General features: G+C 34.9%; 1 non-coding gene across 1 annotated transcript; it reads right to left on the reverse strand.

Moving 5' to 3' along the window:
- Nucleotides 1-11,055: 11,055 nt before the first annotated feature.
- On the reverse strand, nt 11,056-11,127 carry Trnad-guc (transfer RNA aspartic acid (anticodon GUC)). The gene has a single exon. It is a non-coding gene; the product is annotated as a tRNA-Asp (tRNA).
- Between the last annotated feature and the right edge of the window lie 719 nt (nt 11,128-11,846).

Consider the following 11,846-nt stretch of genomic DNA (forward strand, 5'->3'; position numbering starts at 1 on the left):
CCCCCCTGGGGCCTGAGGGGTGGGGACAAAACCATCAAAATTAATGCAATCTTTAAAAATCTTTTTCTTTACTCCTGGACATCAAGCAGTCAAACTGTTGGTATGATTGTAATAAGCATTGAGCCCTCCACCAAAATTGTGAAATTCATGGCCCCAGGGTCAGGGGTTCTGGTGCTAGGGTGGGGCTATATAGATCAAATAGTGAAAGTGCATTATTTCTTTGAAAATCTTCTTCTCTACTCCTGGGTATTTTTGAAACAAATTGAATACATAGTTATGATAAGCAAGAGTGACTCTACCAAAATTGTGAAATTCATAGCCCCAGGGTCAGGGGTTCTGGTGCTAGGGCGGGGCTTTATAGATCATATAGTGAAAGTGCATTATTTCTTTGAAAATCTTCTTCTCTACTCCTGGGTATTATTTAAACAAATGCATAGTTATGATAAGCAAGGATGCCTCTTCCAAAATTGTGAATTTCATGATCAGAGGTTCTGATGTTAGGGCGGGGCTCTATTACTTATAGAGTGAAAATGCATTAATGCTTTAAAAATCTTCTCTGCACCTGGGCATATCAGAGGCAAAAAGAGTAAAAGTTTTAATAAGGAAGGGTATTTTTACCAGATTTTTGAACATCAGGACCATTTGGTCAAGTGTTCTGGTCCAGGCCAGGGCTCTATTAATTTGTATTCTACTGAGAGGAGTTATTCCCCCTTTGCCATTTACTTGTGATAATTAATCACTGTAAATAATGTACTTGAAAGGTTAATAGAATAAGAGAATTATGCAAGAATTTTTATTGTATAAAACAAAAAGTACTTTCATAGTTTTAATGATCAGGTAGACTTGTAAGTAATAGATAAATAAAAATGAGACAAAAATAACTTGTCTTATTAAATGTTCATCAAAGACCAAGAGAGGCCAATGTAAGAGATTTCAACAAGGAATTAAAAGAGTACAGAAGCAGTGATTAGTTTGTTTACATACTGTCTGGTGAGAGTGATAAGTGGGGAACAGATTAGAACTTATTTTATGAACTGTTAATGAATACTAGACTAATAATATTGTTGATCCTGATCACCCTATTTTTCTTGCCTTTGGGCAACTAAGCTTCACCTTTCAGTTCATTTTATACTCTATGGATCCTCTAAATTGGTGTATTATACTCAGGTGACCGTTAAGGCCCTTTGGCCTCTTGTTATTCAATAATTAGGAATCCAAGTCTTCGAGCCTCACCCAGTGTATATTTAAGCAACGCACAGTGAGAAAGCAATTCTGTCATGTGCTGAGAAAATCGTTTTATGAAGATATAAAGCTATTTCCTTATTGGTATTGATTGTTTTTATCCTGGACAAAGACATTTGAATATTTAAAACCCAAGGCTTTTTTTTCTTTTGATATACATTGATATACAAGAAAAGTTATCAAAGAGGAAAGATAAACATTAAGATACAATGCAGTGAGTCAGAAGTTGGATGCAAGCAACTTCAAAGAGTGTACATGTCTCAAGGCATGAACAGTTATTCAAATTACAGTAAAACTTGTTTCATCTGGATATTTTGTATTCCAAAATCTTGACTGTTATGATGAAAGCATTTAGTTCTTTTCAGAATAAATTCAATTGTTTAAAATGTTGTCTTATCTGGAATGTTATCGAATCTGAAATGTTATCGAATCTGGAATGTTAATTGTCTAATCCGGCAAATTTCCATAGATCCTGTTGTGTCCAGATTAGACTAGTCTTGCTGTATATTCCAGTGTGGGGGTCAAAGTTTACAGAATAAACAGAATATATAGCATAAATCTTTAAACATTGTCTTCTCAATATAGACTAGGCTACAGCAAATAAATAAACAGTTGTATTGTAGATTGAAGTGTGTTCAAATTATTGCTAGGGTTGGGTTGCAATAGGGGCTCAAAGTTTAAAAAAAAAAACAAGATATTTTTGTGAAACACTGATGCCCCCGTATGGCAACTTAGCTTATAGCCAATGTTAAACTTTCTCAAATGCAAATCAAATATGTTGGTACCCAAAATAAGGTCTTGTCTCAAAGAATATACCTAAGAAATATGAAAGCCATGGCAGGAAAGAGATGGAAAAGTTTTTCAGAAGTGAGTCAAACATCAAGGTCATAGTCAAATGGTCAAAATTAATGGTGCCCAAGGAAAGGCCTTCTCACAAGAAATACACATGTGAAATATGAAAGCTCTAGCACCAATCATTCAAAAGTTATGGCCAAGGTTAAAGTTTTTCAAAAGTAGGTCAAACTCCAAGGTCAAAAGGTCAAAGTTGTTGGTATCCAAAGTAAGGTCTTGTCACAAGGATTACATATGTGAAGTACGAAAGCGCTAGCACCAATGGTTCAATAGTTATGGCCAAGGTTAAAGTTTTCCAAAAATAGGTCAAACTCCAAGGTCAAAGGGTCGAAGTTCTTGATATCCAAAGGAAGATCTTCTCACATGGATTACATACGTGAATTATGAAAGCTTTAGCACCAACCATTCAAAAGTTATGGCCAAGGTTAAAGTTTTTCAAAAGTAGGTCAAACTCCAAGGTCAAAGGGCCAAAGTTCTTGGTATCCTAAGGAAGATCTTGTCACAAGGATTACATATATGAACTATGAAAGCCCTAACACAAACTGTTCAAAAGTTATGGCCAATGTTGGGTAAAATTTTGCAAAAATGGGTCAAATTCCAAGGTCAAAGTCAAATATGATGGTACCCAAAGAAAGGTCTTGTCACAAGGAATACACATGTGAAATATGAAAGCCATAGCTCCAACCAATCCAAAGGTATGGGCAAGGTTTAAGTTTTTACGGAAAACAGACAGACAGATGGACAGGGCAAAAACTATATGCCCCCGTAATCGAAGATTACGGGGGCATAAAAACTGTTATATTGACTCGAGCATGTTCACAATCCAATGTGCAGGTATCCTCATATAGTTTTAACAAATCCTTTGTGTATACATTTTTGTAATATAAAGCTTCTGAAGATTTTTAATGAAAGCGCTAAAGCTTTGCGGAGGATTCTTGTGTTTTCTTGTCATATTTGTTTAATATTGTAATCCGATTGCTGAGACTTTATTTCAATTTATATATATATATATATATATATATATATATATATATATATATATATATATATATATATATATATATATATATGAACACTAATATAAAAGCAATTTTTTCCAATAGACTAACACTTCATTACCAGTGCAAGAAACGTAACTCTCATTCACACACCCTCCTCCCTTTCTCCTTAGGAAATTATGAATTCATAAAATCGAATTCATTTTAGTTTGTTATATGGAACTTAATTTGAATTGATGAATTTCAAAATTCGTTATTTCAAATTGTTTAATTCGTTTTTAAGGATTTATAAAATATTTCTTTCCAGTCTGTTATAACAGATGAAATTTTTTATTGATTATTTTCACAAAATATACAACTGTTATCACAAATTAGATTGAAATATAACAGATTTATAAATCCGTAAAAAAGAACGGAACAATTTGAAAAATATGAATTAATGAAAACATATTTAATTCAGTATAACAAATTCCTGAATTCGTAATAACGAATTCAACAAATTTGTTATAACAGTTTGATGAGACCTTAAAAACGGAGGCCCCGTGTCACGACAGGCGTTGGCACGATAAAGATCCCTCACTGCTAAATGGCCCTGAGTGCCGAGTAAAGGCCAAAATTTGAAGCCTTTTGAAGCAATTATATATATCGAATTCAAAAATATTTTTTGATAGGTCCTAAATGGGCTTTCGTAACAATTCGTTATATCGAATTCATAGATATTTTTTTATAGGGCCTAAATAAATTCCGTAGTGCAGGCATTCTCAGGTAGTGCAGATGTAAGTTTTTTCAAATCATGCCCACGGGGGCTGAGTGGAGTGACAAAAGGTCAAAATTTAAGATTGAAATATAGCTGAAATTAGTAAAGGTTTTTTTTTTCAAGGATAGCCTCTTAAGGTGCATGCTTGGACACAGATTTGAAGTCAATCGATATTTTCTCAAATTTTCGGTATAATACTAGTATCATGACTTATATATTTTTATAGCATTTCACATGGAAATAAAATAAAAATAAACTTATTTTATCTGGAAATTATTGAAACTACAAACGGGACGCGTTTGATTGGCACATCTATGCACTTTCACAAAGTAAACTTTATATCCTTCACGGGTGTGTTCAATTTGTTAAACTCTGCACACATCACTGAGCACGGACTGACAATACTGGTGAGTTGGTTTTGCTTTCTCACATTTCTACTCTTTATTTTCTGAATTATAGTTTAATATTTTCATTAATGCACAACAAAATTTCTACTTTTTTTAAGTATTAAGGATAAAGTTTACTTTGTGAAAGTGCATAGATGTGTCAATCAAACGCGTCCCAAAATTTGTAGTTTCAATAATTTCCAGATAAAATAAGTTTTTTTATTTTATTTCCATGTGAAATGCTATAAAAACATATAAGTCATGATATTATACCGAAAATTTGAGAAAATATTAACTTCAGATATGTGTCCAAGCACCTTTAGTTTAATAAATCAGAACTACATACAAATTTCCTTAGTTGTGAGGATTATTTTTTTTCTTCAAATTATGGACCATAGGGTTAGGGTAGAACTACATCTGGGGATCATATGTATACAAGAAAAAAATCTCTGAAAAGTCGCCATGCATTTATATATTTATATTTCAAAAAGTCCAAAACAGGCACTAAAATCGTTCATCAAAGTTGCTGGAAAAAGGGGGTAGGGTGGGGTGGATTATCAAAAAGTGAGAATTCATATATTTACATGGATTTTTATTGATTTTATTTCTCAGATGTTTTGAACATTTACAGGTAGTATATTCAATGCAGAAATTTAATGTACTTGAAAACTTACCGAATGTCACACTTACAAAATTATAACCCCCCCCCCCCCCCCCCCCGCTTCCATATGAATATAATGGAAACAGTCCATGTTTTATTACGGGAAAATTATCTGTCCGATCGAAACGTAACATTATGCTATCACGTTTCTGTGAAAGTCATGATCATTGAATTTTATTAATTTTATTCAGTGGTAAAGGAGGAGTTGCGGATAAGAGATGGGAACACCTAATATTACAGCAAGAATGGCATTGTCCCCGTTCTGCTATGGGAAACCCCAAATAGCTGTCCAATTGAAACGTTAAATAAAAGGTGCATGTACAATGGCACTATGAAAAAACGATTCGATAAAAGTGTCATTAAATGTTTTCAGTGGTGTAGGAAGGATTTAGGATAAGTTACCAATGGGAAAACAAACCCAGAAAACAAAACTTTCAGCTATGGATTAAATAATACATGTAGTTAAAGGATGATATGATGATAACAAACAGTAATCAATCTCTTAAGTCAGTTGAAATTGTGAGCAGAGCAAACAACGACCTCTAAAATCATCAGAGGTGGGATCAGGTGCCATGGAGGAGTAAGCATCCCCTGCCCACAGGTCATACTCGCAGTGTGCTCCTTGTAATGATCGGGTAAACGGAAATAAGTGTGAAAATAATGGTCTTACAATTTGTTTAAAAAGCGTATATATCAACATTAGACTCAAAGACAGACTATATTTGCAAACAAGGTCTTTGTATTGACCATAAAATTTTCGAAATGTTGACTTTGAGATAACCCTGACAGAAAATCCGGAGTGGAGTCTCTCAGGCGGTTGATCGAACCTTGTGACACCTTCCCGTAACTCCTGCATTATCATTTTCGGTTGTCCTTTCAGTTAAAAAAATTGGATCATGCCAGCAAGACCGAGAGAGAGAGAGAGATTCTGGTATCTAAGTAGCCTAGAATCTTCATACCTAACTGACCAGGCCTACGCCCTAGAGAGGTCACTTCAGTGCCGCTATTTCAGCGACAGAACCAATACGGAGACCAAAGTTACGAATGATTAGCATAGAAGGTATTGGCATAAGCTCGGGCACTATATAGGTTTTGTCTCAGACATTGAGAGGTAGACGTATCATCGCGTCTTACTGGTCATCTACCACCCGCCTCAAGTTAAAGCAGCCCTCAGCCAATTACATGTAGATAATGACCCTCCATGGTTTGCCTGTCTCAATGGATACTTGAAAATAGGGATAAAAATCTGAAGAGCAGCCTCTACCAGTCAAACAGCAAAATAAAAAGAAATTGTCACTCCTTTGGTTCCCCACCTGGAACGTCGGAACAATGTGCCCTGGCCTTTTGGTCGATCTACAGCAAATCGGTATGCAAGCAAAACAAACCGCCATTATAGAGTGCGAATCTAATAAACATCGACATTGCCTCCCTCTAGGAAACACAACTCCCGTCAAATGGTATCTAGACTGAAAGAGAGGGATTACAAACTCTTCTGGCAAGGACTCGAGGCAGACGAACGCAGGCTCCATGGGGTCGGCTTTGCAACACGGAACTGTCTCTTGTCTTTTCTTGCCTCTTAACCAGGGGACTAGACGAACCATTTACCTCATCGTCTTGACCTCCTCTGCTCCTATAAATGTACTCTGCATCTACGCCTCTAAACTATGCTCCACAGCTGAAGCAAAAGATGCATTCTACGAAGAACTTGAGTCAAAGCTAAGAATGATCCCTTCAAAAAAGGAATTATTCATGCTTGGTGACTGTAATGCCCGGATAGGCTTAGAACATAGTTCCTGGCCACAATGCACTGGACACTTAGGTATTTGCAAGCTAAATAAGAAGGGGCAGCAACTGCTTGAACTATGCTCCCAAATCGACCTCTGTATCAACAACACAATTTTCCCAACCAAACCACATCATAGATTGTCCTGTAGGCACAAAGATCCAAAAACTGGCACTAACTGTACCTTGTCACCACTAGGAGACCATTCCTCTGAAATGTGCTTGTCACACGCTTTTATCATAGTTCAGGCTGCGAAACTGACCACTCCTTAGACAACAGCAAAATACGCATACAACTCAAACGTACCCACCGATCTAAAAAGGTAGGCCGAATGAGTGAATGTTTTGTGAGAGAAAGTCTTATGGTAGTCCGATCCTAAGGTTTTGAATATTGAAAATGCTTACAAAAATGTCCGCAAAGTAAAGTGTTTTTACCATTATAATCAATCATGTTGTAGAAGGAGAATTATTAAATCTCAACGTGACTTACACTGTAAAGTATCAGCCATGCATTTATTAAATCTCAACCTGACTAACACTGTAAAGTATCAGCCATGCATTTATTAAATCTCAACCTGACTTACACTGTAAAGTATCAGCCATGCATTTATTAAATCTCAACCTGACTTACACTGTAAAGTATCAGCCATGCATTTATTAAATCTCAGCGTGACTTACACTGTAAAGTATCAGCCATGCATTTATTAAATCTCAGCGTGACTTACACTGTAAAGTATCAGCCATGCATTTATTAAATCTCAACGTGACTTACACTGTAAAGTATCAGCCATGCATTTAAAATTGATCAATAAATATATTTTAGGATTTAAATAAATACATGTATAGGTATCCAGGCATTAGGAGAAAATTGCATTTTTAAAAAAAAATATTTTTATTAATATCATTGTACTGACAAGGTATTTTAGTTCTATTTACCAGTACTTCAATTGTTATATTATATCCACAGAGTAAAAGGCTTGTGCTATTGTCCTAGATTTTATATATCTTATATCGAATAAACTCTGCAATATGACTTCTTTACTTTTGCAGAGTTTATTTGATGAAATAAAATCTATCAGAAAGTTCACTATCATTGCAAAGACATCACAGATCACTTCATATTTCATAATCTAATAAGCATTGGTGTTTAAGGCTATAGATAAAAGGAAATTCGATTCCTTTAAAAATGTCTTTAATTTTTGTACTTTTATGGGATATAAATGTCAACTTTTTACTAGACAGTTTCTAAGACTTCGAATTCAGAGAACCCTGAAGCACATTGAAATACGTGAAATGTAAATTGTTACACGAAAAGATTTTAATTTTAAGCTTCAATTTTAGCCTTTAAAATTGAATGATAATTTTAAGAGTTTTTGTTCCTGGCTGAGGAGTGGATATCCTTAAATCCGCCGTAGATAATCCTGCAGACATGCTTATGAAAATTTCCTAAGCATTTTTCTCTTCTTTTTTTCCCTTTGTTAGTACGTGTAGTTCCATCATATGCATGTGCGGATGTAAGAGGGGGGGGGGGGGGGTGTTGTCCTGGATCCGGACCTCCTGGGATTTTTAGTTATCAAAGATGTATAGTTAATTAACCCTCGTAGAAAAAAACACAGACGCCTGGTAAAATGTCAAGGAAAGTCATAAACATCTTCTGTAGGCCTATTTTTATAAAAGTAATTAAGCGACTTAACCGCCTATTAACTCCCACCCTCACATGATGATTTTTTTGAGTGGGTGTTGAACCCTCCATCCCCTCCCCGCAAGAAAAATTGCCTGGATCCGTGCATATATATTAGTAATTATTAAAAAAAAAATCACAAGTATTTAATCTATAATTGTGCTATTTTATCGATTTCTATTGTAAATTCTTAGCAGTTTAGAGCTCGATTTTCAAAACAGGTAAAAATAGCCACTTTCTAAGTGTCAAGACTGTTATTTGTAAACCGATTTTGATGCGCTTTTCTGTACGTAGCGAGTTTTAAAAGATGAAAACTTTAAAATAAGATTTTTTCGTGGTATTGCGGGTTCCCTTTAACACATTGTGTAATACAGGATCCGAAATCTTCTTTCACAAAATTTAATGTTACCACATGTAAAAAACTTGTGGAAAAAAGTCAGTAAAAAATTAAAAGTATCTGGTACCTTGTATATTATAAGCGTGGACTGTGTTCAATTGGTCAAATATAGATCTTATTAATTTAGTCGAGAATAGCTGGTCTCTTCTTCCGAAAATGTATTTACCCAGAGGTACATGTTGTATTACTTGATGAAACAAGATGTGTTTGTGGAACACTGTTGCCCCCGTATGGCAACTCATATCACAGGTTAAACTTCTTAAATGCAAATCAAATATGTTGGTACCCAAAGTAAGGTCTTGTCTTGAGGAATATACCTATGAAATATAAAAACCCTAGCAGCAACCAATGAATAGATATGGAAAAGGTTAAAGTTTTTCAAAAGTAAGTCAAACATCTAGGTCAAGATCAGATGGTCAAAATTAAGGGTGCCCACGGAAAGCCTTCTAACATAAAAAAAACACGTGTGAAATATGAAAGCCCTATTACCAACCGTTCAAAAGTTATGGCCAAGGTTAAAGTCTTTCAAAAGTAGGTCAAATTTAAAGGTCAAAGTCAAAGTTGTTGATATTCAAAGGAAGGTCTTAATTGTTACAAGAATTACATATGTGAAGTATGAAAGTCCTAGCACCAATATTCAAAAGTAATGGCCAAGGTTAAAGTTTTGCAAAATTAGGTCAAACTCCAAAGTCAAGGCAAAAAGGTCTAAGTTGTTGGTATCCAAAGTAAGGACTTGTCAAAAGGATTACATATGTGAAGTATGAAAGCCCAAGCACAAACTATTCAAAAGTAATGGCCAAGGTTAAAGTTTTGCAAAAGTAGGTCAAACTCCAAGGTCAAGGTCAAAGGGTAAAAGTTGTTGGTATACAAAGGAAGGTCTTGTCACATGGATTACATATGAGAAGAATGAAAGCCCTAGCACAAACCGTTCATAAGTTATGGCCAAGGTTACAGTTTTGCAAAGGTAGGTCAAACTCCAAGGTCAAGGTCAAATGGTCAAAGTTGTTGGTATCCAAAGGAAGGTCTAGTCACAAGGATTACACATGTGAAGTATGAAAGCCCTAGCACCAACTGTTCCAGAGATATGACCAAGGTTAAGGTTTTTTTCAAAAGTAGGTCAAACTCCAAGGTCAAGGTCAAAGGGTCAAAGTTATTGGTTTCCGAAGGTAGGTCTTTTCACAAGAACTACACATGTGAAATATGAAAGCCCTAGCACCAACTGTTCAAAAGTTATGGTCAAGGTTGAAGTTTTTTCAAAAGTAGGTCAAACTCCAAGGTCAAGGTCAAAGGGTCAAAGTTGTTGGTTTCCGAAGAAAGGTCTTCTACAAGGTATACACATGTGAAGTTTGAAAGCCCTCGCATCAACTATTTAAAAGTTATGGCCAAAGTTGAACTCTAAAAAAAAATTAGCAAAAGTATGTCAAACTCCAAGGTCAAGGTCAAAAGGTCAAATTTTATGGTACCCAAAGAAAGGTCTTGTCACAAGGAATACACATGTGAAATATGAAAGCCATAGCTCCAACCAATCAAAAGTTATGGGCAAGGGTAAAGTTTTTGCGGACAAACAGACAGACAGACGGACGGACAGGGCAAAAACTATATGCCCCCGAATCTTCGATTACGGGGCATGAAAAAGTCCTATTTCGTGGGGGGTGGGGATAGGTTCCATCTTCCTTTCAAAATCCAATTTTATTATTTTAAAACAAAAAGGTAATGTTTGGGGGAGGGGTGGAGTGGCCCCCTGACACTACGTACATGTACCTGACTAGATCTATGACATTTTATATTTAAGGTATTCAATGTATAACGACCATATTGTATCTGATAAATAAATGGTCCTATATTTGTAATTATGGTATTATTTTGAAGTTGTTGTGAAATAAAAATACTCCACCAAAGAAATTTACAAAATTTTGGTTATTGTCAAATTACTTGCACCTTGAATTTTACATTGAAGTCTATGGACAATGCATGTGTTATTAAGCTATTGTAAGAAGTGTTTTGAATTTTATAAAAAGCTCTTGGTGAAAATAGGCAAACAATCTCTCTTTATTAAATTTTTTTAAAAATAACATAAAATTAATCATTTACTACAGATATTTTGACGAAATTAAAATTTTCTTCTTTGCATCAAGGGCAGATAACTCTTCAAAAACTTTCAATTTACTAGTTTAAAATGGTTCAAAATTGTTCAAAATCCCTTCATTATACACATGATACATTGAATACCTTAATGATTTTCAATAGTTGAAGTGCAGTCTAACATTCGTTATTATGCCTGAAATAAAAAAAATGTATCCTCCCCGGCGGGGAATCGAACCCCGGTCTCCCGCGTGACAGGCGGGGATACTTACCACTATACTACCGAGGATTCATGATTGTACGGAAATAAATGCATTATTTGTTCTCTATAGATTCACTCGCCTGCATTTATTTTCTATTTACACAATTCTTACTCACTGATATGTTTGTGATTTTTTTTTCAACCAGTGAAATAAAGTTAGAAAATTTTGAAGGCAATGCGAAACTACGCTTTTAAAAACAAAAACTTTGATCTAGGTCACGTGATCATCGTGAAAGGAGTTTCCTGTTTTCGAGGTACGGGTAATTTTATTCAGTTTTATTTGCTACTTGTTTATTTGATTGAACAGAACTACTGCTGAATTAGACACTTATAATGACAATATAGAACAAATAATAAACATGTTATACATGATGTATGAAAGTAAATACAATGTGGAAAAGAATGACTTTAATATGAGTGGTAAGCATGATTTAAGTCTCTGCTGCTACTTTATTCGTTATGCACATGCTGCAGGTCTGTTAGAATAGTAGTTATCTTCCATAAATCAGTCACATGAATACTTGTAAGATTTAATAAATAGATTGCAGGAACTTCATCTTTTATGATGAGTGTACTGCAGTCTGTGATTTGAGGTTAACTACTACTGTACTACATGTATGCATCAGAATTTAGCCATTTATAAATATTATTTTGATATTACATGTATTCTTTAGCACACCTATTTGTATGGAGTAGGTACTATAATAATACTACAGATTTTAACAATATAAACTAGAGATATGACT

Source organism: Saccostrea echinata, unplaced genomic scaffold (assembly GCF_033153115.1).
Source record: "Saccostrea echinata isolate AGI-Se365-2 ecotype Australia unplaced genomic scaffold, CSIRO_AGI_Sech_v1 ptg000003l, whole genome shotgun sequence".
In the NCBI taxonomy this organism is placed as follows: Eukaryota; Metazoa; Mollusca; class Bivalvia; order Ostreida; family Ostreidae; genus Saccostrea; species Saccostrea echinata.